Source organism: Halichoerus grypus, chromosome 1, assembly GCF_964656455.1.
Source record: "Halichoerus grypus chromosome 1, mHalGry1.hap1.1, whole genome shotgun sequence".
NCBI classification, from domain to species: domain Eukaryota; kingdom Metazoa; phylum Chordata; class Mammalia; order Carnivora; family Phocidae; genus Halichoerus; species Halichoerus grypus.
This window is the reverse complement of record NC_135712.1, coordinates 188,794,915-188,821,296: the sequence shown is the minus strand read 5'-3', so window position 1 is coordinate 188,821,296 and position 26,382 is coordinate 188,794,915. Positions and strand designations below refer to the sequence as shown.

General features: G+C 37.3%; 1 protein-coding gene and 1 pseudogene across 8 annotated transcripts in view; both read right to left on the bottom strand.

The window, feature by feature from the left end:
* LOC118553122 (bis(5'-adenosyl)-triphosphatase) overlaps nucleotides 1–26,382 on the bottom strand; it is a 1,451,800-nt gene that overhangs the window by 896,341 nt on the left and 529,077 nt on the right. The window contains exon 1 of one of the 8 annotated variants that reach the window (XM_078076501.1): nucleotides 8,203–8,333. The exons of 6 other annotated variants lie outside the window; for them this stretch is intronic. The gene's annotated coding sequence lies outside the window, so the exon portion shown is untranslated. Of the gene's footprint in view, nucleotides 1–7,271; nucleotides 7,351–8,202; nucleotides 8,334–26,382 lie in introns of those variants that run through there. One more of the 8 variants, XM_078076499.1, reaches the window with a different exon arrangement.
* Nucleotides 695–1,390, bottom strand: LOC118528828 (ADP-ribosylation factor-like protein 6 pseudogene; annotated as a pseudogene).

The following is a 26,382-nucleotide window of genomic DNA, read 5'->3' as shown; positions in this document are numbered from 1 at the left end:
TTCCACTTCCTATCAATATCTGAGCCTTTGAGGGTATCTGCATCGTAAAGTGGGATGCTTTCCAGCTTTCCTCAGTGCTAGTTTAGAATTCACCATTCTCAGGTCTGTTAAGTCATTCAACATTCATCAGACATCAAGCTTCCAAAATTTGGTTGCCATTTTTGTCACTCCCATTTTTTTTTTTTTTTGTCCTTGTAGGATAATGTCTTTAAACAAAACCCCCCTCACTGTTAGTAAGATTTGAGAAGGGGATGAAACTAAGTATGTGCTCAGTCCTCTATCTTTCATTGGAATACCCATATGCATAAGTTTATAAAAGTCTTATTTTAAGACCTTGGAAGCTTTAGCTTTTCCCATACAGATAAAGTGATAAAATGAGATTAGTCTTTTAGAAAGATTTTTTTCAGAGATATCTCATTTGAAAGTTTCAGAGCTAGAAAACAACTTACACCTCTGCAATCGTTTCTGTACATTCTTTGCTGGTTTTAAAAAATACTTCATAGTCTACTCAGGGGTTCTTGTCTTTGGGTTATAATATGTATGTAATTACTGAAAATCCTTCCAAAAGAGAATGGAATCACGGCACAAAATATGTCATTTAATATTTTACTCAACATTTTTTAACCTTAAAATAATAAGATTAAATTGGTCCAAAATCAACCAGAGGCTTTCTTGTTTATCATGCTGGGAAATTTCAGAATTCTTGAAGCCAGTCTACACCTTCTTGCAATCCTTCTCCTTTTATGGCTTCACTAGCACAAATATGCCATGGTTTATCTTTGCTGTTCTCTAAACACAGCAGCTGAGACACTTTTACAGATGTCACTGCATCTCTAAGATCCATTTTGTTTGCAAAGAATAAGATTGGTATTCGGCGGTGCTTAATATCTGGATGGTTCAGCAGAGTATCAAGTTCTTCTTTGGCCACAACCATTCTCAATCTATCACTACTATCAATGACAAAAATAATGGCTTGTCCTTCTTTATAATAGTGTTCTCAGAGATTTCTGTATCTTCCTTGACCTGACATGTCAAACACTGTAAAAGACAAACTGGATGATTTGAATTTCTCTATGCTGAATCCTATGGTTGGAACGATATCTTGTGATTGAGCATTTGAAGGTTTAAGTTTGTTAATGATTGTTGTTTTGGCACTATTATCCAGACCAAGGCACAAAACATGAACCTCCTCCTTCTTTAGGCCAAGCAAGCCTGAAAGTCTGTCTAGCAATCCCATAATGTGATTCAAATATTTACAAACCAGCTGGTCTTTGAAGTTAGTCCTGCAGGCCCAGGGGCTGAAGAGGAACAGGAATGGACCACTCACTCGCTCGTATACATCTCTGGAATAAATATCGGGCATCTCTCAGCCTTAGTCTCTATGCCTCCATTGTAGGAATCCCTGCTCCTTGAGCAAAGCCGCTTCTACAAGTTGGGTGAACTGGTTGCCTGTTCCTCAGCTGGAGCATCAGTCATCCCCAGGGTTCTTAAATGTATGTTTCTAAAGCATGGCCCTCACCAAAACAATGTTCTATGGTCAAACATGTTTGGACAATGCCACACACTACAAAGCCACTTCGGAAATCTACAATATACACTAAGGAGTTTAAGAAGATCCCAGCAAGTAAGACTTGGTAAATGGACATCAATTTCCAAAATATATTTCACTAGGAACCAGTTTTATTTCAAACAATTCCTCTTACTATCCTGGGTATCATATTTGAGGACATGCTCTACTGGAGGAAAGATGTTCTAGAATAGATAGGTTTGGGAGATTGAAAAAAAAACAAAAGTTAACTGTTCTCTCTCTCTGACAACCTCATTGTATCCATCTCTCTTTTCTTCACAGATGTCTGTCCTACCCCAATGTTTTTGTTAGAATTCTGACTACTTTAAACCTTAAAATGGGAGAAAATAGTAAGAAAAAATGAGAAAAATAATTTTTAATAACTTACTTGACAGACTGAAATACTGACATTTTGAAATAAATTGATTAATTTTAGTTCCAAAGCAAATTATTTTACCAAAAAATGATTTGATTAGTCCAAATAGGTACTTACATTTATTGATATATGTTAAATATATGGGTATGTACTTAGGAGTTATATATATATCATTTCTATTCAGAAATGAACATACAGTTACACCTTTATGTAACAAGTATGCTGAACAAGCATAATTCATAACATAAAACATTTTTATTTTCTTGCCCATTGTCCCTCTAAACTTGATTAGGTGTTAATGATCTTCCTCTGCCCTTGGATAAAAAACTCTAACAGGCCCATTAGTTTGCTTTTCACAGGTAATAGACAGTCCTAGAACCACTTCAAGTTACAAACAGAAAGGCCACAACATGTACTAAGCAAACATCTGTCCTTGCCTTTGTGTTGACTCTCTTCCCTAGTCCTGCTTCAATATGGAAACCGCTAATAGGGTGATGGTCATGGTGATTTTCTCCTTCTCCCCCATACTGCCCTTACCCTACTAGCTAATGTTCTGATTCTCCCAAGGTTGAAAAAATTAAGGGACAGGAGAACTCTTCCTGTGCTGGTTCTGTTACAAGTCGGCTTTGCTCTCTATGGGCCTGTAGTGCATGAGTACATATTAGGAGTTGTCTGTATGAGGCACCTGGGTGGCTCAGTCGGTTGAGCATCCCACTCTTGATTTTGGCTCAGGTTGTGATCTCAGGGCATGAGATCGAGTGCCACATCAGGCTCCATGCTGGGCGTGGAGCCTGCTTAAGAGTCTCTCTCTCTCTCGGGGCGCCTGGGTGGCTCAGTCAGTCAAGTGTCTGCCTTTGGCTCAGGTCATGATCCTGGGGTCCTGGGATTGAGCCCTGCATCAGGCTTCCTGCTCATGGGGAGCCTGCTTCTCCCTCTCCTCCCCACTCGTGCTGTCTCTCGTTCTCCCTCTCTCAAATAAATAAATAAAATCTTTAAAAAAAAAATCCTAGACTTTATTCCCAGAAAAACTTAAAAAAAAAATTCTCTCTCTCTCTCTCTCCCTCTGCCCCGCTCCACCCATCTCTAAAAAAAAAAAAAAAAAAAGGAGTTGTCTGTGTCTGTATACCTGATGCTGAGTTTTTTGGGGGAGTCTGCATGGACTATGCAGAGGTTCCCTGCAGGGTCCTTCTCTTAGACCTAGACTCTTCTCTGGGTTGTTCTTTGTGAACCTCTCCTTGAGCCCCAAGGATCTAGCAATCTCCCTTGGACCTCATATGTTGTGGTTCCCTGACCTCCTTCAGTTGCAATTCTTGACTAGATTCAAAACAACTCCTCATTGGCTCTGTCCTCTGCAGTCTGGATCTGGTCCCTAGGAAACACTCGCATATCTCATGCTCTGACAAAGCCTGGAAAAGCAGGCCAATTCTCAAGCATCAGCACACCCATCCTACCACCCACATAGTTGACAGCCTGTCTTTGCTTTCCCTTCTAGATTTCCCAGGTTGAGTCAGACACTGATTCATGGGCTGCTCTAAATTCCTGGGTCCTCCAACTGCAAGAAACACAATTCAGAGCTCTCTGATTAGTCCTTTTGATGACACCTCTCTGGGTTTGGGGTTACAAAACAGTACTCACCACCACTTCTCCCAAGGGGGTGGTGACAACTCACTGCATGACCACAGCTCTCTCCAAAGAAATTTCTTCTCTAACCCCCTCTTGACTCTTAAATATTCAAAAGCCATAAGGCAGACTCATGACATACTACATATGGGATAGTTGGTCTTTTGATAGATACCATAGGCACCTCAATGAAAACTCAGACAAGAAGAGATCCATTCTAATATCCTGCTCATTCCACATGTACATGTGTGTTTATATTTTATATGCAGTTTCTATAACAACTTCAACTATTTAAGAGTGATATAAGAGTCTCAGCTCTCTCCAAATTCAACAATAATCTCCAACTCTCGATGATCACTGCTGATTTGGATGGATGGTCATCATTATAAAAGACTTTACAATCAAGAGCTTACCTTGAGAATTTTCCAATTCATATGTTCCCAGATTAGAATAAATAAAACCTACTTGAAATACGTGGACTTAAAATAGTCTTTCAACATATTCCTCACATTAAATTATTCTCAAATTACTAGCTATTGGTGACATTCCTGATAGTGTCCTAGATTTTTCAACTTTTGCAACAGCCCAGATGGTCAGAAAGAACTTCACCAAATTTGGATCATCATTTTTAATGGAATGATTTTAAATATGCTTTTAACAATAGGCTCAGAGTTATACTGAAAGAAAATTACTTACCAGTATTTGCAACTAAGAGAATAGATAATTACCGGAATAAATTAGTAAATTCCTAATGCTTATATCCTAAATTGAGAAATAACATAGGGCCAAGGATGTAAAAATCATACATATGTATTTTTAGACATTTTCAAATCACAAAGTGGGAAAAGTGGTATACATCTAGTTACTTCTGTCCATATCCATTTGAAAGAATCCCATAAATTCCCTAAGACGAAGAAAATAACTCTCTAATAGTTAAGTCAGATGTCTAGTCATCATCTTTTGTCTTGGGCTGTCAAAAAATAAAACATTTTAGATCTATTCACGATAAAATATAAGACACTTGCAGATTCAATTCCTTACAAGGATTTTTCATCTTTTTGTGCTCAAGGATCTACAATGACTAAATTAATCAACCAAAAAAGTACATTTAAAGATGCTTTAAGAGAACTTTGCAAAAATACGAACATGATTATCTTTGGAGGGAAATTTTCTTTAACATAGAAAGAGTTGGAGAAAATGAAATCAGAAAAAAAGTTTTTGTTTTGTTTTGGGTTTTTTGTTGTGTTTTTTTGTTTTGTTTTGTTTTGTTTTAAGGAAAAGAACCTCACCAATGACCTTAAAAGGTAGGGTCAAACTACTTAATTACTCGTATAATTAAAGCTGTAAGAGTAAAGGTAGAGAAAAAAAAAATCATAAAATAACTGATGATTTCACTCTCTTCACCCGGCCTTAATTCAAATCAGAACACTTTCCTCCCTGCATGACTCCAAACAATTCACCAGAAAAGAAAAGAAAAACAGAGAAAACTGTGTATTCTTGAAGTAATCCAGAACACATTGTGTATGACAAAAACTGCAATGTTATCATTCAGCAATTATGATGCTCTAGTTTATTTACTAAGCAGCTCAGAATTGCACATGATCACGAAGTGATTCTGGACATGGCAAGAGCTCTTTGTTTAGTGCAATACAGAATTTTCCCCAGACCTTCCCGGCTACCTCATGTCTTTCTTCCATAACCCTGCATGGAGCCCCTCAGAAATCACCTTCAGCTATGAACTCCCAGGAAAACAGACCTGTGTGGAAAGGCATGGAAAAGGGACCACTGTCTATACTTTCTGCAGAAAGAGGTAGAAAACAATATTTCTTTCAGGGTAGCTATCCAATACCTGAGTATTTTTAATACTCCACAGCAGACAGTTTAGTTTGTTTTTAGGGAGGATGAAAGTTTAAAGCAACACAGGAGAGGGGGGTCCTGGGTGGCTCAGCTGGTGAAGCGTCTGACTCTTGATTTCAGCTCAGGTCATGATCTCAGGGTTGTGAGATCGAACCCCAGATCAGGCTCCCCACTCAGCAGGGAGGCTGCTTGAGATCCTCTCCCTTTCCCTCTGCCCCACCCCCTGCTTGCTCTCTCTTTCTCTTTCTCTCCTCTCTCTCTCTCAAAATGGATAAATAAATCTTTAAAAAGTAAATAACATAAAGCAGCACAAGGAGTACTAAAGAGTCAGAGGCTACAGTCTTCTCCAAAGTTAGCACCCCTTGTTATGAACTCCTAAAATTAGGAAGGGCTACAGCAATGAGGAAGCCATGTTGCGAAAGAGGGGAGCGAGTATCCGAGCCAGGAAGGGATCTGCCCAGAGCCTCCTAGAAGGATGAGCTGGGACTCCGGTTCCCTAGGCCCTCACTGGAGGACTCTTTCCAGTACCCCACTTCCTCCTTCGCCCTCTCCTCATTGATCTCTCCGACAAATGCTCAAAGTCTCACTTAAAACGGCCCCTTACTCCAAATAACAAGGGCTTGCCAAAAGAAGGAAAAGTTTGAGATACAGATTCCAATTAACTGCCTCTGACTGCTGGATAACTCAAGTCTTCCAGAAACTGATCTCAGCAGTATGTCTTATTTATTTATATCCTACCCTTGTCCCAAAAATAACTTGATATATTTTGCAGAAATACATACAATACAACCAGCTAAAAATAAATACAAGGGGGAAATTATCTCAAAGGCACAGAAAGGATAGGAAAATCTAGCCTATTAAAAGGGCCTATGCTAGGACCTCATGGAAAGGTCAAGGAAGTATCAATATTCCAGACGGAATCTCCTAGAGAGACTGTCAGACACCACAAAGGCAATTTATGTAACTGGGAGCTTAACAGCCAATCCTGCAGGCAATACATAATAGTGACCCATCAGGAATGAGTTGGGGATTGAAATGAAATGTCAACAGTTTACAGGGAGGGACGAGGCACGAAATTCCCTTTTAAGGTCTTAATATGCAAGGTTTGATTTCTGAAACAAGTCATTCCTAAACCTTGCAGGATTGGGAAGGAAAAGAGGAAAAAATGGGTAGGAAGAAGAAAGAGAAGAGAGTGTTGCAGAGTAGGGGAGGCAGAGGGAACCACGACAAGCTGCTGTCAACCTAGGCATCATTTATTAAAGAACCAAAATTAATTTATTGCATAATTGGAGGCTCAAAGTCACACATCGCCTGGACTCAATTGCACTTCTGTTATGTTATCATGCAATATAGTACAAATCGATTGGCTCAGATTTTAAAATTAGGGCCCAATTACCTGTGTAAGGGGATCATAAATCCAACTTGCATTTTTCTAACAGGGTTAACAACTCATGATGCCAGCTTAAACTCCGGAAAATAAATTTTCTGGGCTTAAGAACAATTGGGCACGGTATTTTATCACCCTGCTCTAGTGCAGCAGGTCGAAGGACTGGGGGTGTCGGGGTGCAGCGTTTGGGAGGCGGGTAGAAGCCTAACGCAAAACAAACACAGAGCATTGACTGTTGCCGAAAACACCAGCTACACACCGGAAGTCAGAACAGAAGCACTGCCGAGTAACGGGCAGTCAAAACCAGGACGCCTGCTATTTGGTGAAGTAGTGAACGCAAAACACTCCTACTGCTTTTCTTAGTCAGCAAAAAACAAAAACAAAAAAATAAAACAATCCCCCGGCGCTAAAGAAGTGAGATGAAATGCTAAGGGGAGAAATCCGAACCCCCACCACCAGCTCACCCAAAGCAGGCCTTCCTGAGTGAGGTCACCCCTGCACCGAGCCAGTCTTCTCAGGCACAGTCTGTTGACTTTCTCTTCAACTGCAAACACCTGAGGGAGCGCTCGGTGAAGGGGGGTGGGGGGAGAAAGCTGGGGCAATGGCAGCGTTGATATAAACTGCTACAATATTCGTGGAGGACAGGGTAACACAAAAATATATTCTATATTTTTGACATTAGAATTCCATTTTCATAAAATTTGCTTAAGAAATAATGGAACAGGGGTGCAAAAATATACACACCCGGTTCTTTGTTGCAGCATTGCTTCTAAGAGCCAAAATTGGAAGCAAACAAAATCCATTAAAGGGGATGGTTTCGGTAAACTATATTTCACACATACAGAGTAATAATACTATGTTACAATTATAGATGATGATGTAAAATTCAATGCACGGCATATCGTAAGGTAAAATAACAACAGTATTGGATGTATCAAATTTGTGTGTGTGTGTACGTGTGCGCGCGTGTGTGTGCACGCACACGCACATGCACTGGTGAAGCAGGGGGTTTGGCACAAAATACCCCACGTATTAATCAAGGTTATGGCTGTGTGGTAAGATGACAGGTGATATTTAATTTTCAAAAGTATTTTTCTCTGTGGTGTTGGATTTTGAATTTTAATTTTATAACATAGGCAGGTATTCCGTTTATAATCTGAAAAAAAATACATAGCAATTTCTACTTTGGATCTTCTTGAAAGTGGGAAGGATAGGCGGAAGAGCAGCAATATCCAGAAGAAGCAGAGGCCGAGCAGGACCCAGGAGGCTTTCACTGCACAAAGCACTAGCACCTCTCTGGAAATGGTTTCTGTTTCCACACAAATTCCACTGGCTGGTACATTTTATTGAGGAGGGAAAACAAATGCACCAAACCAGATCATTTGTTCACCTTACCTTTGTGTTCTGTGGGTCAGAAAAACTCAGTCCATAGGATGCTTCTGAGGACAAATAATATCCCTGCCAGACCTAAAATATAGCTAGAAACTTCAGGAACAGTGCCTTCTACGCTGGGCTGCTTGTTCTATTTTCTCATCTTCCAAATGAACGTGAAAAACTGTGACTTCCTGAAGTCAATTTCTCTTTTTCAAGCAAAGAAACTGACAAAGAAACATGCGCTGAGAACACATGCTTCTCACTGACTCATGTCTGTATCTTGGTTTTATCAAGACTATGCCAGGGGAAGATATTTGCAAAGTCAGAGCAAAAGACCTAGAAGGACCGTAGAAATCATCCAATTCAGTATCCTCATTTTTTTTCTTTCACCCAGTGAGCCAGACTAAAGCTGAGAGTCTGACTCCCAGCCCACTGTTCACAACTTTGTCTCAAATTCTGTTCAAAGATGCAAGTGTAACTTTCGTGTTCTAGAGAATCTGAATATTTCTTTAGCTAATGTTGACATAAATCAGACTTTGGAGACAGGTGTGAGATACAGAGAGAAAGAGAGCAAAAAGGAGCAAATCTAACATAATATACCAATTAGCTTTTCCAGATGCATCTGAGAGATACTTTCAATAATGGAAAACACTTCATACACTATTTTATACAGTACACCTTCTTGATTCTGTGATAGAAAAGGTTAAAAGTTCAGGGGGAAAAGCTAGATGGGTCACTTGGTGACAATTGGCGGGGGGAGGGGCAGAGGGAAGGGGAGAGAGAGAGAGAGAGAACCTTAAGCAGGCTCCTGACCCTGAGATCATGACCTGAGCCGAAATCAAGAGTCAGATGCTTAACTGACTGAGCCACCCAGGGTACCCCCCCCTTTTTGGACATTTTTTAAAATTTTACTTTCCGAAGCACATAAAGAGTTTTTTTCTTATTTCTATCAAAATCAGACATATTCACTATAAGACATCTGGAAAATAAAATGAAATGTTAATAAGCAAAAAAAAGACAACATCTCATACAATTCAACCAAGAGGCAACTGCAGTTAAAATTTTAGTATGGTTCCCTCTGGTTTCTTTTTCTTTTTGAATGGTTGGGATCTTAATACATAATGCCATTTCTAGATTGTCTTTTCACCTAAATTATACCTAAGTATTTTATCAGAACGTTAAAAACTACTTATAAATTTCAATTTAAAGTACAAACAGTATTCCATGGTATGGGTGTGCCAAATTTTTATTTAACTTTTTTTTTAATTTAACTTTTCAATGTATGTTATTTAGGGTTTTTCTATTACAAACTAATGCTATAATGAACATCTTAAGAAATGAACCTTGACCTTAATTTCTGATTATTTTCTTAACTTCAATTTCCTAAAATGGGTGATCACTAAGTTCAATATAATAAACATTTTAAAGTACCTGCAAGATTGTACTAAATATTGTCGTTCCTAACAAAAGCACGTAACAGTATAAAGGTATTGGAGTTTTTCTTTTTTTCAGTAATTACCATATTTTAAAAACTTTGTTAATTCTGTAGATGACATAGGTACCAGTTTTAATGTGAATCTCTTGTCATTGAATAGTTTCACATACTCATTGGACGTTGTTTTTGTTTGGGCATACTTACTCTCCAGATCTTTGCCCTTCACTGAGGAAGAACACAATTTAACTGATGACACATTTTGATTAATGACATCCAATCATGTTTTCTTTGATAACTAAAATAAAGAGATTTTTTAAAAAAACTTCAGTACAGTTGACACATAATGTTACTTCAGTTTCAGGTACACAACATAATGATAAAAAACAGAACTTTTAAACAAGTTATATAACCTTGCTGAATTCATGAAGAAAACAAACTCCTGGCATGATCAGTTACAGGATGTAGAGAAAATAGCAGAACACACTGTTTTCTCAAGTATATTTTGTATGGGCTCCATTTAGTTAATGAAATGTTTGTGCAAGTTCCTGTGACTGCTGATCCTAAGTATCAGATTAACAAACTGTGGAAAATAAAATGAAGAGCTACATGGTATTTCTCTAGTGTGTGGCATATGGAAAGCACAAACTCTCTTTTTTAAAAACTGTGTGTCTGGTTCACACTGGTAGACTGAGCAAACCCATTACCTCTCTTCCCACTCAAAGTACTTTCTAAATGACACTAAAGGAGCACAAAGGTATAAAACCCATAACCACAAAAAGAATGAGAAGAAGCCATTAGAAGATGAAGGGTTTCAATAAGAGTCTGTTGACTTATGAACCATAGCAAAGAAAACCATAGCCTAAAAGGGGGTTTCAAGCAAAGGAGAGAACAGAGCTGCCTGACAGTACCCCAGAAAGACTCAAGTTTCAGAAACAGCGGGTACAACAGTGGGTGGAGGTGGGGGCGGGGGGGGGAGTGCTGGAAAGAGGGTATTACCTACAGGTCAGTATATGTAACATCAACCACCCTCCCTCCTGGCTCTCCATGTGGACTGGACTTGAAGCTTCAAGACAATAAGAAAAAAAAGTGTCTGGGGAAAACGAGGGCACTTATGGGTGTTTAAACCTCATTCTGGCAAGTTGAGATTCCCTTCATTCCCATCCACAGACTCTAAATTTCGACCCTTTAAGCAGGCCATTTATAAGATCCTTACACTTAAAAATAGTTTGTAGACAGCATTTCTATGGCCTCATTCTTTTACACACAACCCCAGATCACCAGGAATTTAATATGCCAAGAAGAGCCACCACAAAAAAAGAGCATGAGCAAGCAAAACAATAGAAAATATGATATTGAGAAAACAGACAACATAGAGAAAAGATACAACCTTTAAAGAAAAATCTATTTAATACCCTCAAGAATGATTTCAGGAGATTTGGTAACAGCACAACAAAAAATTTTAAATTATATTTAGAAGGGGCAGTCAGATAACAAGAAAGATCTGGGAATTATAGGATTCCTTAAATTAAAAATTCCACACAAAGTTTGATGGCAAAGTTGGAGAAATCTAGACTATCGACTAAATACACAAATATGTGAGAAAAAAATGAGCTATATCAGGAGTTCTAAGAATGCACTAGTAGGAGTTTCAGAATGAGCAAAAAGAAACTGGAATGGAGAAAATTATCAAAGAAATTAGATTAGAAAATTTCCCAGAGCTAAAAGTAAACATGAATCTTCAGAGTATAGGAATGTACTCAGTGCAAAGGAGACATAGTGCCAGAAAACTGCAGTTAAAGAGAAATTCCTGATAGCCTCCTAAAAAGAAAAGAAATCAAACAAAAAAGGCAGCCTATGAAAGAAGTAAGGATGGGAGAACCATCAGATTTAACAGCAGCAGTGCTGGATGCTAAAAAGTCGTAGTAAAAAATGATTTTCAATACAAAAGTCTATACCCAAACTATCAATCCTGTTTGGGAACAAAATTTAAAAATTATAAACTTGCCAGGACTCAGAAAGTTCACCTCCCATTCACCCTTTCTTGGAAAATTACAAGCAAAATTAAGTAAGTAAAAAATCAACTACAAGCAAAATTAAGTCAGTTAAAAAAAACAAACAAACAAACCAGAAAGCCCATTGGATCCAGCAAACAGTGAATCTCAAAGGGCAAACCTCAAGCTAATTCTATCCAGCAGGTCTACAGAGCAACCTGTGGAAATGAGAGCAAATGGAGATCTACAAGGAGGGAGAACAATAGAACAAAGAGTGCATTCTGAGCTTTGAAACCTTGCTGACTGAGGCACACATTCAGGAAAGGCAAGAGGACATCAGAAATCCCAGTAGAAACAAACACAAGTAACTTTATAAGAAAGATGTGAAATATGCATTACACACACTAACAGATGGAATGATTCTGACAAAATGACAAAGAAAGAGCATCCATTTGAACCTGACTCTGGGCACAGTCTCTTTGGAGTATCACAGGAGATGTGACACTGTAACCACAGAGAACACTCAGGTCTGTGGTAAATAATTTAACAAAGTCCTAATTATGCAAATCCTTTTCATTATTTTCAACTTTGGAAAAATCACAAAGACCATGCTGGTGACAGCAAATGTAAATTAAACTTGGCAATGCAAAAATAATGGTATAGCTGCCTAAGAATGGGAAGTAGAAGAGGAAGAATACCGAAGAAAAGGGTTTGAGTGCTTGTGTCTCATCTGCCCGGGGAGGAGGTAAGAGATACTGACCAGACTGATGACCCAGTAAGGGGGAGTTTGTTTTTTTTTTTAATTTTATTTTATTATGTTATGTTAATCACCATACATTACATCATTAGTTTTTGATGTAGTGTTCCATGATTCACTGTTTGTGTATAACACCCAGTGCTCCATGCAGAACGTGCCCTCTTTAATACCCATCACCAGGCTAACCCATCCTCCCAGCCCCCTCCCCTCTAGAACCCTCAGTTTGTTTCTCAGAGTCTCTCATGGTTCGTCTCCCCCTCCAATTTCCCCCCCTTTATTCTTCCCATCCTGCTATCTTCTTCTTCTTTTTTTTTTTTTAACATATAATGTATTATTTGTTTCAGAGGTACAGGTCTGTGATTCAACAGTCTTACACAATTCACAGCGCTCACCATAGCACATACCTTCCCCAGTGTCTATCACCCAGTCACCCCATCCCTCCCACCCCCACCCCCCACTCCAGCAACCCTCAGTTTGTTTCCTGAGATTAAGAATTCCTCATATCAGTGATATCATATGATACATGTCTTTCTCTGATTGACTTATTTCGCTCAGCATAACGCCCTCCAGTTCAATAAATTCGGTTTAGAAGTGGCAAGAACAATGGAAGTTGAAAATAATGTCACATTATAATGGGAGAACGTGAAAAGGCGAATGTAAGTAAGCTAAATCCTTCTCTTTCTTAGAAGAAAATCAGTAGATAACATAAAATGGATAAAATATCAACTAGCTATAATGAACTAAAACCAGGCATGAGTTACAGCATTGCATTTAGCGGGTCCAACTAGAGGGGGAAAGGGTGGAGTTGGGAGCGGTTACTTTTCATTGTAAGTATTTCTAAAGTATTTGTTTGGTAACTATGTGCCAGTTATTGCTTTCATAAAAAACAAAACAAAAAAGAAAGTTACAAAAAGAGCAAGGGCATTGTGAGCTGTCTTTTACTAAAAACAAGAAGAAATACTTGAGCCTGGATAAAATGTCTTCTGAGTCTCTGCACAACTCTGGAGGAGCAGTAAATTTCATATAACTGGGTTTATTTATAATAAGAAGGGAGCAAATGCAGTGGACGGAAATCAGACACATCATTTTTTTTCGCAACAGAACAATTAAGCTTTCATTAGGACTTAATAACAGGATGACATTTTGGGGTTTGGAGGGTAAGCACATTCCCTCCATTATCAAATCAAAAAATATCCAGTATCAAGAGGCACTCTTCATCCTGGATTTTGCCCCCACACAACCTCCCTGCAAGCCCCATCATGACCCCAGATAAAGATGGAAATCAAAAGTTCCCTAGTTCTAACTGCATGTTCTCTCATTTCCTCAAGATTGCTGCTTCTTATCCATTTCATATTAACAGCACCAAAATGGACAGCAAGTGCACATTTGAATACCCAGCAAGGTACATTTCCCAGAATGCAATTTTGAATAGGCTAGTTGTTTGAGATTGGCAAGACATTAGTGATCCATGTTTGGACTACCATGCCCATCTGTCCTGAAGGGCTGGCATTCATGTTTTTTAGAACAGCCTGGGTAAACTTATTATCGCACCCTCTGCTCACAGAGAAGGTTGGTTCTGAGCTCAATTACAATCCCTAGCAGTTTAAATGATAGCTGCTGTGCTATAATCTAAAATAAATTGCTTTTCACAAGAAGTCATGTAAGCTTTTGCACTGCAACTTAGCAGAGCGGCTGGTTTTATCTCATCTGAAATTCAAGCGGGGTACAAAAGTTGGGCCTCTGAAGTCCTATTCTTAACCTTGAACGGCATTCTTCTACAATTTGGGGGCTCTCCGTTTACCCACAATTCCTCTCCTGGAACTAGATTTCTGGGAAAGCAACATCATGCTTCCATTTTTTAAAATGCAAATCATTGTGTTGCTTTTGTTTTTATTTTTCTATGCAAGCCTCACTCTTTACTTGGGCTTTTGTGAAAGCACTATATTACTTCGGGGCAAAAGATTTGTTCCGCCTGTTCTCATGGCTAGGAAGCTCATCCACCATCACAGACCAAAACGACAAGTGTATAGTCACAAGCATCTAAATGAATCCGGGTACCACTGCAACTGTGTTCAAGTTCACCTCCTTACCTTCTCTTTGCTGGGAAAGGAGAGAAAGGAAAGAAAGTTGGCTAGTGCTCAAAACCTGAAGTGGAAATTCTACCTTCCCCCACCCCTCACCTCCCTGTGAGTTTTCCCCAAAAAGTCCCATAGGCTTAGGCTCACAGATCCCCTGAGCACATCCAGACCCAGTGTCTCAGGAGGCACACAGCTGCCTAGCACTTCTCTGACAGAGATGGCTTCAGATCCCTTCGATGCTCTTCCACAAAAGCAACTGAAAGGTTTCCAAAGTTCACTACATTCTTTCAGCTTGAACAAGGCAACATAATTAACGCGCTGTTTTTCCACCAGTCAACAAGAGAAAATTGCCCTTCCAAAAGATTTTCCACATGTACAATAATCCATTAATAATTTTCCCTTTCAGATATTTTTTTTTTTCTATTGAGATTGAAAGAAACTGGTTCGGGGTGTGATGGTGGTATGCGCTCGGCAGCATTTCTCTGAAAGGGGAAACCTCTTTATTCCACCAAAAAGAATAGCCATATCAAAAACCCAAAGTGAACACTTTAGACCCATTCAAACTCAAACTCAGAGCCACTGTGAAAGCAAGGAAGTTCTATTTCTTTGTATCACATGCCTGCAGCCAAGGCAAGGGATAAGATGGAATGTTCCTTCTAAGTCATGTGAATCCTGCAGTTCTGTTGCATGAGCTCTAGGAATCCCAGAAAGAGACAAACTGCGCTGATTTTTGACCAGGGTTCTTAGGAGAATTAGGAAATGTCCCAGTAATGGCGGGGGGGGGGGGGGGGGAGAGGGGGGAGGTGGTGTCCGACATGTAGGGAACATTCTAAATGTTGCTAAAAGTTCTGTAGTGTGTTATCTCCACACAAAAAAGAACTGTCCCACCCAGGAGGCCAACAGATTCCCCCTTGGGAAACACTGACCTCATTTGAGAGAAAGTTCAATGATGCAATAAAGTAAAACGAGCTCCTTGCCCTGGGTCCCTCATTTTCTCATTTTGCAAACCCTGGACTGCTGGCAGATAGTGACTGAAGGAATCATCTAGTGGTTTAAAGAAGGCAAGTCACTTATTGATTCAACAAATATGTATTAAGTTCCTCCTATGTACAGTGTAATTAATGCTCTACATATATCAGATCATAATCTTCCCTTTTAGGAAGCTTAAAATGCCATTTTTCTCCATAAAGTTATTCCTAATGCTTTAAGTTACAAGTAAGTTACAAGTAAAGAGAGAAAATAGCCTATCAGTTAGGGCTGTGGATACTGGAGCCAAAGATTCTCGGATTCTAATCCAAGCTCTGACACTTACTAGGCTTGTAACTTTAGACGGATTGCTTAATCTCACTGTGTCTTGCTTTCCTTGTTGGAAAATGGGGATAATACTGCTGCTCACCTCATAAGGTTGTTTTGAGGATTAAATGGAGTTATTAATATAAAATCATTAGAACAGTGCACTGCATGTAGTAAAGGCTCAAAGTATTATACATATATAATTTACATATCTATAAATCTTTAGAAAGTGTTTAATATATAATTTTAATTGAAATTATTTTGAGGTAAGTATAGATTCACATGCATTTGTAAGATATAATACAGAGAGATCCCATGTATACTTTATCCAGTTTCACCAAGTGGTACCACTTTGAAAAAACAGTATAACAGCACAACTAGGATACTGACACTGATACAATATACTAATCTTATTCAGAGTTTCCCTAAATCCCAGTTTTACTTGTACTCATTTCAGTGTGTGTGTGTGTGTGTATTAAGTTCTATACAATTTTATAACTTGTGTTGGGTCATCACTTTTCTCACTACAAGGATCCCTCATCTTTTGATTTTATTACCATACCCACCTTTCTCTTGCCCCCACCCACCCCCACCTCCATCCCTAACTTCTGGCAATCATGGATCTATCCTCCATTTCTAAATTTTGTCATTTCAAAAGTGTTATATAAATGGAATCCAAAAGAATGTAATTTATTGGGATGACTTTTTTCACTCAATATAATTCGCTGGAGAATCACCTAAGTTGTTGATTGTACCAATTGTTCATTCCTTTTGATTGCTGAGTAGAATTCCATGGGTACCACAGTTTATCATACCCATGTATCTGCTAAAAACATCTGGGCTATTTCCAGATTTGGGCTGTTATGAGAAAAGTTGCTATGAATATTTATGTACAAGTTTTTATGTGAACATGAATTTTCATTTCTCTGAGATAAATGCTCAAGAGTGAAATTGCTCAGTTACATGATAGTTGCATGTTTAGTTTTATAAGAAGCTGCCAGATTCTTTTCCAGAGTGGCTGGCCATTTTATATTGTCACTAACAATGTATGTCTGATCAGTTTCTCTGCATACTAATAATTGGTGTTGTCATTATTTTTTTATTTTAGCCACTCTGATAGATGTGTATTGATATTATGGTTTTAATTTGCAATTCTCTGGTGGCTAATGATGTAAAGCATCTTTTAGTGTGCTTATTTGCCATCTGTATGTATTCTTTGGTAAAATATCTGCTCATGTCTTGCAGTGTCCATTTTCTAATTGGATTGTTTTGGGTTTTTTGTTGGTGGTGGTGTTTTTTTTTTTTTACTGTTAAGTTTTAGGAGTTCTTTATATATTCTAGATACTAGTCCTTTGTAAAATATGTGGTTTGTAAATCTCTTCTTCCAGCCTGTAGATTGTTTTTTCATTTTCTTCACATGGGTTTTCACGGAGAAAAAATTTTAATTTCAATGAGGTCCAATCTATCAATTGTTCCTTTTATGGATTTGTGCTTTGGGGGCCAAGTCTAAGAACTCCTTATCTAGCTTTAGATCCCAACAATTTTTTCCTGTGTTTATTTTTCTAAAATTTTTATAATTTTATATTTAAGTCTATAAATATTTTGAGTTAATTTGGGAATAAGATATATGGTTTAGATCAGTGTTCATTTTATTTTGCCAATGTTAATTGGATGTCTAATGCTCCACCACCATTTGTTGAAAAGCTAGGCTTCCTTCACTGAATGGCTTTTGTACCTTTGTCAAAAATCATTTGAACATGTGTATGAGGGTCTATTTTTGGGTCCTTTATTCTGTTCCACTGTGTCCTCTGCTGTACCACATTGACTTGACTAATAGAGCTATATAGTTAGCTTTAATGTTAGATAGAGTAATTATTTTATTTTTTCTATGCTATGATTGTTTGGGTTGTATATGATTGTTATGGCCTATATCTTTACATATACATTTTAGACTAAGCTTGCTGGAATTTTGTTAGGAATTGCATTAAACCTATCATTTGGGGGAGAACTGACATCTTTACTATGTTGAGACTTTTAAGTCTTTTTATTTATTCAGGTCTTCTTTGATTTCTTCCACCAGCATTTTGTAATTTTAATAATACAAATCCTGTACATGTTTTGTTAAGTGTACATCTAAGTATTTCATTTTCTGTAGAACTTTCATAAATGGCACTGCATTTTAAATTTGGGATTCTGCATATAGAAATATTATGTATATATACATGTAATTGATTTTTCTGTGTATCCTGTGCCCTTGCTGAACTCACTTATTTAGCTTGTTGATATGGTGGATTACACTGATTCACTTTAAAGTATTAAACTATCCTTGCATATCTGGAATAAATCCCATTTAGGATTCTTTTTACACATTGTTGCATTTGATTTGCTAACATTTTGTTTAGTATTTCTGTGTCAAAGTTCACAAGAGATATAGGACTGTAATAATCTTTCCTTCCTTTGTGTGTGTGTGTGTGTGTGTGTGTGTGTGTGTATACATGTGTGTGTGTGTGTACGTGTGGTGTCTTTATCCTATTTTGGTATCAGGATCTTACTAGCCTCATAAAATGAGTTGGGAAGTTTTCCTGCCTTTTCTATTTTCTGGAAAAGATTGTGTAAAATTGATGTTAATTCTTTTTTAAACATTTAGTAGACTTCTCCAGTGAAACCATGTAATCCTGGAGTTTGTTTTGGGAAGAATTTTAAGTACTAATTTAATTTCTTTAATGGCTTTCAGGGCTATTCAAGTTGTCCATTTCACCCTGCCTGAGTTTAGGTAGTTTATGGTTTTTGAAACATTGATTTACTTCTTCTAAGTAGTTGAATATATGAATATGAAATTGTTCATAGAATAACCTTACTATCTCTTAATGACTGTAGGATCTGTATTGTATTCCCTATTTCTTTCCTGATACTGTTAATTTTGTTAACTGTCAGCCTTGCCAGTCATTTATCAATTTTATTATTTTTTTAGGCTAAGCTGCTTTTTGTTTCATTGACTTTATCTTTTTCCTATTTCATTGATTTCTGCCTTTACCTTTATCATTTCCTTCTGTCTGCTTGTCTTTGGCTTATTTTCCTTTCTTTTTCTTCCTCTTTCATGTAGGAACTTCGGTTATTAATTTGAGACCTTTTGTCACTTCTAACATAAGTATTTAGTGGTATAAATTTCCTTCTCAGTACTGCTTTAGTTGCCGCTTACATATTTTGATATATTGTGTTTTCATTTTCATTGAGCTCTATGTATTTTTAAATGTCTTTTAAGACTTCCTCTTTGACCTATGGATACTATATGAGTATGTTGCTTTATTTTCACATTTGGAGTTTTATCTGTTGTCTTTTTTTTAAAGATTTATTTATTTATTTGAGAGAGAGAGAGCAAGCACAGGTGTAGGAGAAAGAGCAGAGTGAGAAAGAATCCTCAAGCAGACTCCTGGCTGAGCATAGAGCCAACACAGGGCTGGATCTGAGGACCCTGAGATCATGACCTGAGCCAAAATCAAGAGTCAGACACTTAACTGACTGAGCCACCCACGCGCCCCTTCTGTTGTCTTTTTGTAATTGATTTCTAGTAGATTTTATCATAGTCAGAGAATACATTCTGCATGCTTTCAATTTTTAAAATTTTGTTAAAGTTCTGTGTGTGTGTGGCCCAAGATATGTCTATTTTAGTGAATGTTGAGTGGGTTCTTGAAAAAATATGTATTCTGCTATTGTTGGATGGAGTGTTCTATATGTCAATTAGACACTATTGGCTGATTGTATTATTCAGATCTTCTACATGCTCGTTGATTTTCTATAGGGTAGTTCTATTATTGTTGAGAGGTGGCAAATTGAAGTCTCCAACTATAATTGTCAATGTCTCTATTTCTCCTTCAGCTCTATTAGTTTTTGCTTCCTGTATTTTAAGGCTCTATTGTTTGGTGTGCATATATTTAGGATCATTAAGTCTTCAGGATGGTCAATGCTTTTATCTTTCTTAAATATTTTCTTTGTTCTGAAGACTACTTTTATCACATATTAATATAGCTACTATGGCTTTCTAAAAAATTAATATTTGCATAATATATCTTTTTCTATCCTTTTGTTTTACGACTTACCTAATCTCTGCCTTTGAACTGAGTTGCCCATAAGCAGCATATAGTTAGACTGTTTATTTGTCCACTTTATCAATCTCTATCTTTTGATAGGTGATAGAGATGACTTACATTTAAGATCATTATTGATATGTTAGCACTTCAGTCTACCTTCTTATTACTTGTTTTCTACTTCTTTAATCTGGTTCTCATTCTTTTCTTGCCTTCCTATGGATTACTTGAACATTGTTTTTAGAATTCCATCTTTATTTAGAGTGGTTTTGGATGCACTTCTTTGTATAGGTTTCATAATGGTTGCTCTAGACATTACAATCAACTATGTAACTTATTACAATCTACTATTATCAATATTTTAGGACTTTGAGTAAAATGTGAAAACCTCACTTCCACTTAAGTCCCTTTACCTTTCCCATTTTAAATATGATTGACTTGAGTATCAGATGGTGTTATAATTTTTGTTTCCATCATCTCATAAAGAATAGTTTACTGTATGTATCCATAAATCTCTTTCCATTGTTCCTTCTTCCTTTGTCATTCTCCAGTATTTCATTTTTTATCTTTTCCTTTCTGCTTGAACAACTTCCTTTAGCCAATCTTTAAGAGTCAGTCTGCTAACAACAACTTCTTTTAGTTTTCCTTCATCCGAGAATGTTTGTATTTCTCCTTCATTACTAAAGGACAGTTTTGCCAGATATGGAATTCACAGTTGATAGTTCTTTCAGTACTTCAAAGTATGTTGTGGCAGTTCCCTCTGGTCTACATTGTATACGATGAGCAATCAGCTGTCATTTGAATTGATATTCCTTTATAGGTAATGTGTTCTTTTTCTCTGACTGCTTTCAAGATTTTTACCTCTTTGGATTCCAGTTTTGAAAGTTTAAAAGAAATCCAAAGCATGGATTTCCTTTTCTCTAGCATGTTTGGGTTTCAGTCCCCTTCTTAGATCTATACATTTGTGTATTTCACCAAATTTAGGAAAGTTTTCAGCCATTATTTCTTCAAACACTCTTTCAGCACCCACTTCTGCTGGACTCCAATAATATGGATGTTGGATTTTTGTTATTGTCCACAGCTTCCTGAGGCACTGTTCACTTTTTCCATCTATTACCTCTCTATAGTTCACATTGAATAAATTCTACTGTTTTCTCCTTGTATTCAATAATTCTATCTCTCATCTCCACTCTACTATTAAGAATATTCAGCAATTTTTTTTAATTTCTGCTATTGTAATTTTCAGTTCCATAATTTCCATTCAGTTCTGTCTCACAACTTATATTTATTTTCTAAGATTTCCTATTTTTTAAATTTGTATCAGAAGAATTTGTGATTGTGGTGAATTATTTACATGACAGCTGCTTTTAAATCCTTGTCAGATGATTCTAACATCTGATTCATCTTGGTATTGGTATCCGTTGATAGTCTTCTCATTCTATTTGTGATTTTCTTGGTTCTTGGTATGATGGGTGATTTTAAAATTACATCCTGGATATTTTGTCTATTATGCTAGATGACTCTGGGTTCCAATTGAATCTTTTATTTTAGCAGGCAGTCAACCCTGTAAAATTAATCATGTGGCTACTTTTATGAGCTATAGTTCCAATGGCATTCTAATTTTCACACTCTTTGAGATGTTATTTTGGTCTGCTTTATCTACTGTCACTAGGACTCCCAGTGTCCCTTCATCATCTCACTGCCTCAGGGGGTGGAAGAGGTTTCTCCAGACTGGGCCTTAGGTGTCTCTCAAAGGGAGAGGGATGTGGTGAGAATCTTGTACTGTTATCCCCAGCTGCCTTAGTGTCTCTGAGAAGAGAAGAGCATTTCAGGAATAAGGGGACAAAGAGGCTTTCTGGAATTGGCCATTTATTGTGGCTGCATCCCCCTTGCTGGGTCTGCCTACTTGCTGCAATGTCTCTGAGCAGGTGAGGAGCATCTGAGGCCTGCAGAAAAAGTTACTTTCTGGATTAGTCCATTTGCTGTAACTGGGTCTCTCCTGCTGTCCTGCCTGCCAGCCTCAGAATCTCTTGTTGGAAAGGAGAGTCTCAGGCCCAATGGGGAAGGAGAGCATTTCATCTGGCCAATTATTTTTGGTGAGGCATTCATCAATCCCCTTGTCAGTGGTGTCAAACTTGTTTGATGTTGCCAGAGAGACTGCCATTCAATCAGGGAAAGAATCAACCTCCCTGGGCTTTCTCCTGTCACTGGGTGGGGCATTGGGAAATACCTGGGCTGGGTGGCTTCTTCTTTGGGGAGGGAGGACTCTAGACACTGTTCTTTAAGTCCTGGGGTCTCAAACCAGCTCACCTTCTTCTTATCACCTTTCAGAGTCCTTATTTGGTTGTCTCTTGCTTCATTTCTGGAATTCATAATTGTGCTTTGTAATAGAGCAGGGAAAAAAATGCATCTACACCATTTTTGTTGGTCCAGAAGTTTCTGTTCACTGTATTTTTAGTTGTATACTTCCATTCAAGTTTCTTATGGCACTTAACCCTTTTTTGACCTTATGTTTATATAACTATATCTACAGAAACTAAGATTTGAAATTCTTGAGAATTTCTCTTTATATACTATATGGTGACGTAAACATGGTAAGTTTTCCCTGACTAATTTTTATGAATGAATGTATGAATGAATTAATGAATGCTTATTCATATTTTCTTTGGGCCTGTACAATGGAGCAAGACCTACCTGTTAAGAGGAGGTTGTTGGCAGAATGTAAATATGACTGATAAGTGCCCATCTCTATAAATGGACACAGGAGTAATCATGAGAATCTTGCTCAATGTGATGTACTAAAACATGGCTCAGAATATATGCCCGCTTGGTCATAAACTCCCTGAGATTACCACACTCATTTTTCTGCTTCCAGCAGATGAGAAAATGTGGTAATGCTGGGGCACACTTCCCCATCATCACTTCCTATATTATTCCTCCACCATCACTTCCTATATTATTCCCCTCTAGCCTATACTCTTGAACACACACACACTCACACACACACACACACACACACAAACACACTTCAAGCATTCAATCTTCCAGAGAAGGCAGGAATTCAAAAAGAGGAACATGTCACATTTTCTTTCTCAAAATGAAACCACCATACCCCCAATAAAAGATGAGTATGAAACACTGATGCCTAATAACAAATGGTACAGAACAATATTGCTAGGAAACTCCAAGTTTTTAGAACTCATAGAAGCATCACTAAAGATTGCACGTAAGAGATAAAAGGCCTCAGGCAGGGAATGCAACAAAATGTAAGGCCAGCTGGAGCTGGAGTGATGGGATAGCAAGCAACAAGAGACCCTGGGCAATTCAATTCTCCCATCGAGCAGGAAAGGATTGGAAATGAGGGCTTTCAAATGGAATAGGCCTGATGACTGACCTCCCATTTAACTACTGGAATCATTCATTGTTATCAATTGTTTTGTACTCTCGGTCTTTTAAGATCCCCAGGCACTTGTCTCTCATATTTGCTGCACATACTTATCTCCATTTTGGTTTTTGGTTTTCAACAAACAGAAGTTTTAATTTTTAATGAAGTCAAATCTATTACTCTTTTATGTCTTTACCTTAAGTTTATAAGATTCTCTCTCATTGTAGTTGGGATACTCATTTCTATTCTGGTTTTCTAATGCTTGATTTTATATATTTATTGTTTTAATCAAGCTGAAATTAATTTTAGGGTATGGTGTGAGAGAGACTAAAATTATTCCAACTCGAATGCATTCTTGTTAAGTAAAAAATACGTCTTCCCGGAGTAGAAAACTCAGCCTAGACACATGCTGCTCAGCTTTTGGAGGCAGGAATGGAATGAATGAGGCACTTTTCTTAAACACTGAAGACCTCATTGTGTTTCATTGCGGACTTAAGACAACCTTCCTTCTTTACTTCTTAGTGCCGCTTGTCTTTAGAGTGGGGACACAGATATAGACAGTGTATCCCCAAGGATAAGGCAATTTCTTGAGCTCATCAAGTCTTCTGAGCACGTTCTGTGTAGAAGATTTTCCATTACTGGTTACACTGCATATACAGGGTCCTCCTGGCAAATGTGACCAGTTGAAATAGAACTTCACAAAACATGAAATGAGCTATCAAGGACTTCCCTCTTTTAGGAATGGTCTCAGAAGAAAAATAAGTCTTGGTATTTACAGCATATTAGATATCACCTCTTAGACTCTGAAATTCTCTTCAAACTTTATCTGTTTAATTTAAAAGCAAACAATGCTTCAATGTTGGCATTTCTGAGTTAGGGGATGTCAGTACAGTAAAAGGTGGATTAAGCAGGGGTAATTTATGTCTGTGTTCTATTTAATAAATGGTCTTAGGGAATTCTGAAAGTAAAATAGTCTCATTATTAGTTGGTAATTAACACAGTGACTGCCAGGGGAGAACTGTCCAACTTGTGTCATATTCCCACAGTGGGTCCATAAAATACAATATTCTTCAGAATATACAGTTTTTCTACCTGCATTCATCCTACAAGGTATACTGACTTCTTGCTATGGGCCTGGACCTGAAGGGAATTCACAATAAAGGATGGTCCTTGTCTTAGCAAAAGCCACCCAAAATGGCTATACCCACTCAGAGTTATCAAAAAACACATTGTCTACTTTCTGGTTTATGCTAAACTAGATTGGAAGGGTAGAGTCCTCTGTCAAAAATTTTCTTTTAGCCACAAAACTATATCATCAGGTAAAATCTAAATGGAAGCCCAACATATAAAAAAGAATAAAAGATAAAAGCATAAATTCCCTGGTCAAATGGAGAGTAGTATTCACAGAGCACTGGCCTCCTCTAAAACAGACATTCTCTCTCTCTCTCTCTCTCTCCCTAGAGCTTCACAGAGCAGTTCCAAAACCACTGTACTTGAACTGATGGACAGAAAGAAGGAGGAACAGATAGAAATGTAATAAAGCAAGCACAGTAGGATGCTAATGGCAGACTCCAGGTTTGGGTATATAGGGAGCTCATTGTAAATTTTTTTCAATTTTTCTATATGTTTAATGTTTTTAGAATATAATGTTGGGGGAATAAAAGCTGTCCTTGCTTCCTATATTTTGAGGCTCTGTACTTAGTTATGTAAACATTTGTTATTATTATATGTCCTTGATGAATTGAGCCCTTTATCATTATGAAATGTCCCTCTTTTTTTTTGGTAAACCTTCCTGTCTTAAAGTTTATTTTGATTAATAAAGCCACATTGACTTTCTAAAAATTAATGTTTGCATGGTATATATTTTTCATTCTTTTTACTTTCAACTCTTTGTGTCTTCATATTTAAAGGGCATGTGTTGTGGTCAGCATATAGTTAGGTCTTATTTTTTTATTCACACTGATAATCTGTGACTTTCAATTGGGGTATTAAGTCCATTAACATTTGATGTAATGATATGGTTAGGTTTTAAATTTACCATATGGCTCTTCATTTAATATTTGTACTATTTTTTCCCTATACTACCTTGTCTTCCTTCTTTCTGTTAAAATGAATATCTTCTAGATCCATCTTACTACCATTGTTGCCTTTTTAATTATACCTCTTTGTAGTGTGTGTGTGTGTGTTTGCCTTAGGACTAACAACATGCCTCCTTATCTTATCAACATGCCTCCTATTTTATTAATATAATACCATTTCACATAACATAGAAGAATCTTACAACAATGTAGTTGTATTTACTACTCCCTTGTGCACTGTGCTATTGCTATCACATGTTTTACTTCTACATATATTATAAACCCCACAGTACAATGTTATTACTATTGCTTTAAACATTAAGTTATCCTTTAAGAAATTATAAGAGAAAATAAAAACAGGGTTTTAAAAAAACATATATTAATCTGCATATTTACCATTTCTAATGTTCTTCATTATTTCCTATAGAACCAAATTACCATTTGGTATCACTTCCCTTTAGCCTGAAGAACTACCTTTAGCATTTCTTGTAGTGCAGGTTGGCTGGCAGTACATTTTCTTAGATTTTGTTTATCTGAAAGCATCTTCATTTCACATTCATTTTTGAAATACAGTTGACCCTTGAACAACTTGGATTTGGACTGTGTGGGTTCACTTATATGTGGACTTTTTTATAAATACAGTACAGTACTGTAAATGTATTTTCTTTTCTTATGATTTTCTTAATCACATCTTTTTTTCTAGCTTATTTTATTGTAAGAATGTAGTGTATATAATACATGTAACATACAAAGTATGTGTTAATCTACTGATTATGTTATAGGTAAGCTGGTTACAGTAGGCTCTCAGTAGTTAATTTGGTGGGGGGGAGTCAAAACTTACATGTAGATTTTCAACTGCACTGGAGTCAACACCCCTAATCCTTGTATTGTTCAAGAGTCAATTGTAATTCTATATTCACTGGACACAGAAATCTAGGTTGATGTATTTTTTTCATTCTGCATTTCTTTCTGCATATCATTCCATTGTCTTCTGGTTTTAATAGCTTTTGTTTCGAAGACTAAAATAATTCTTATCATTGTTTCTTGTATAGAATGTGATTTTTTTCCCCTCCTCTGACAGCTTTTCTCTTTACCTTTA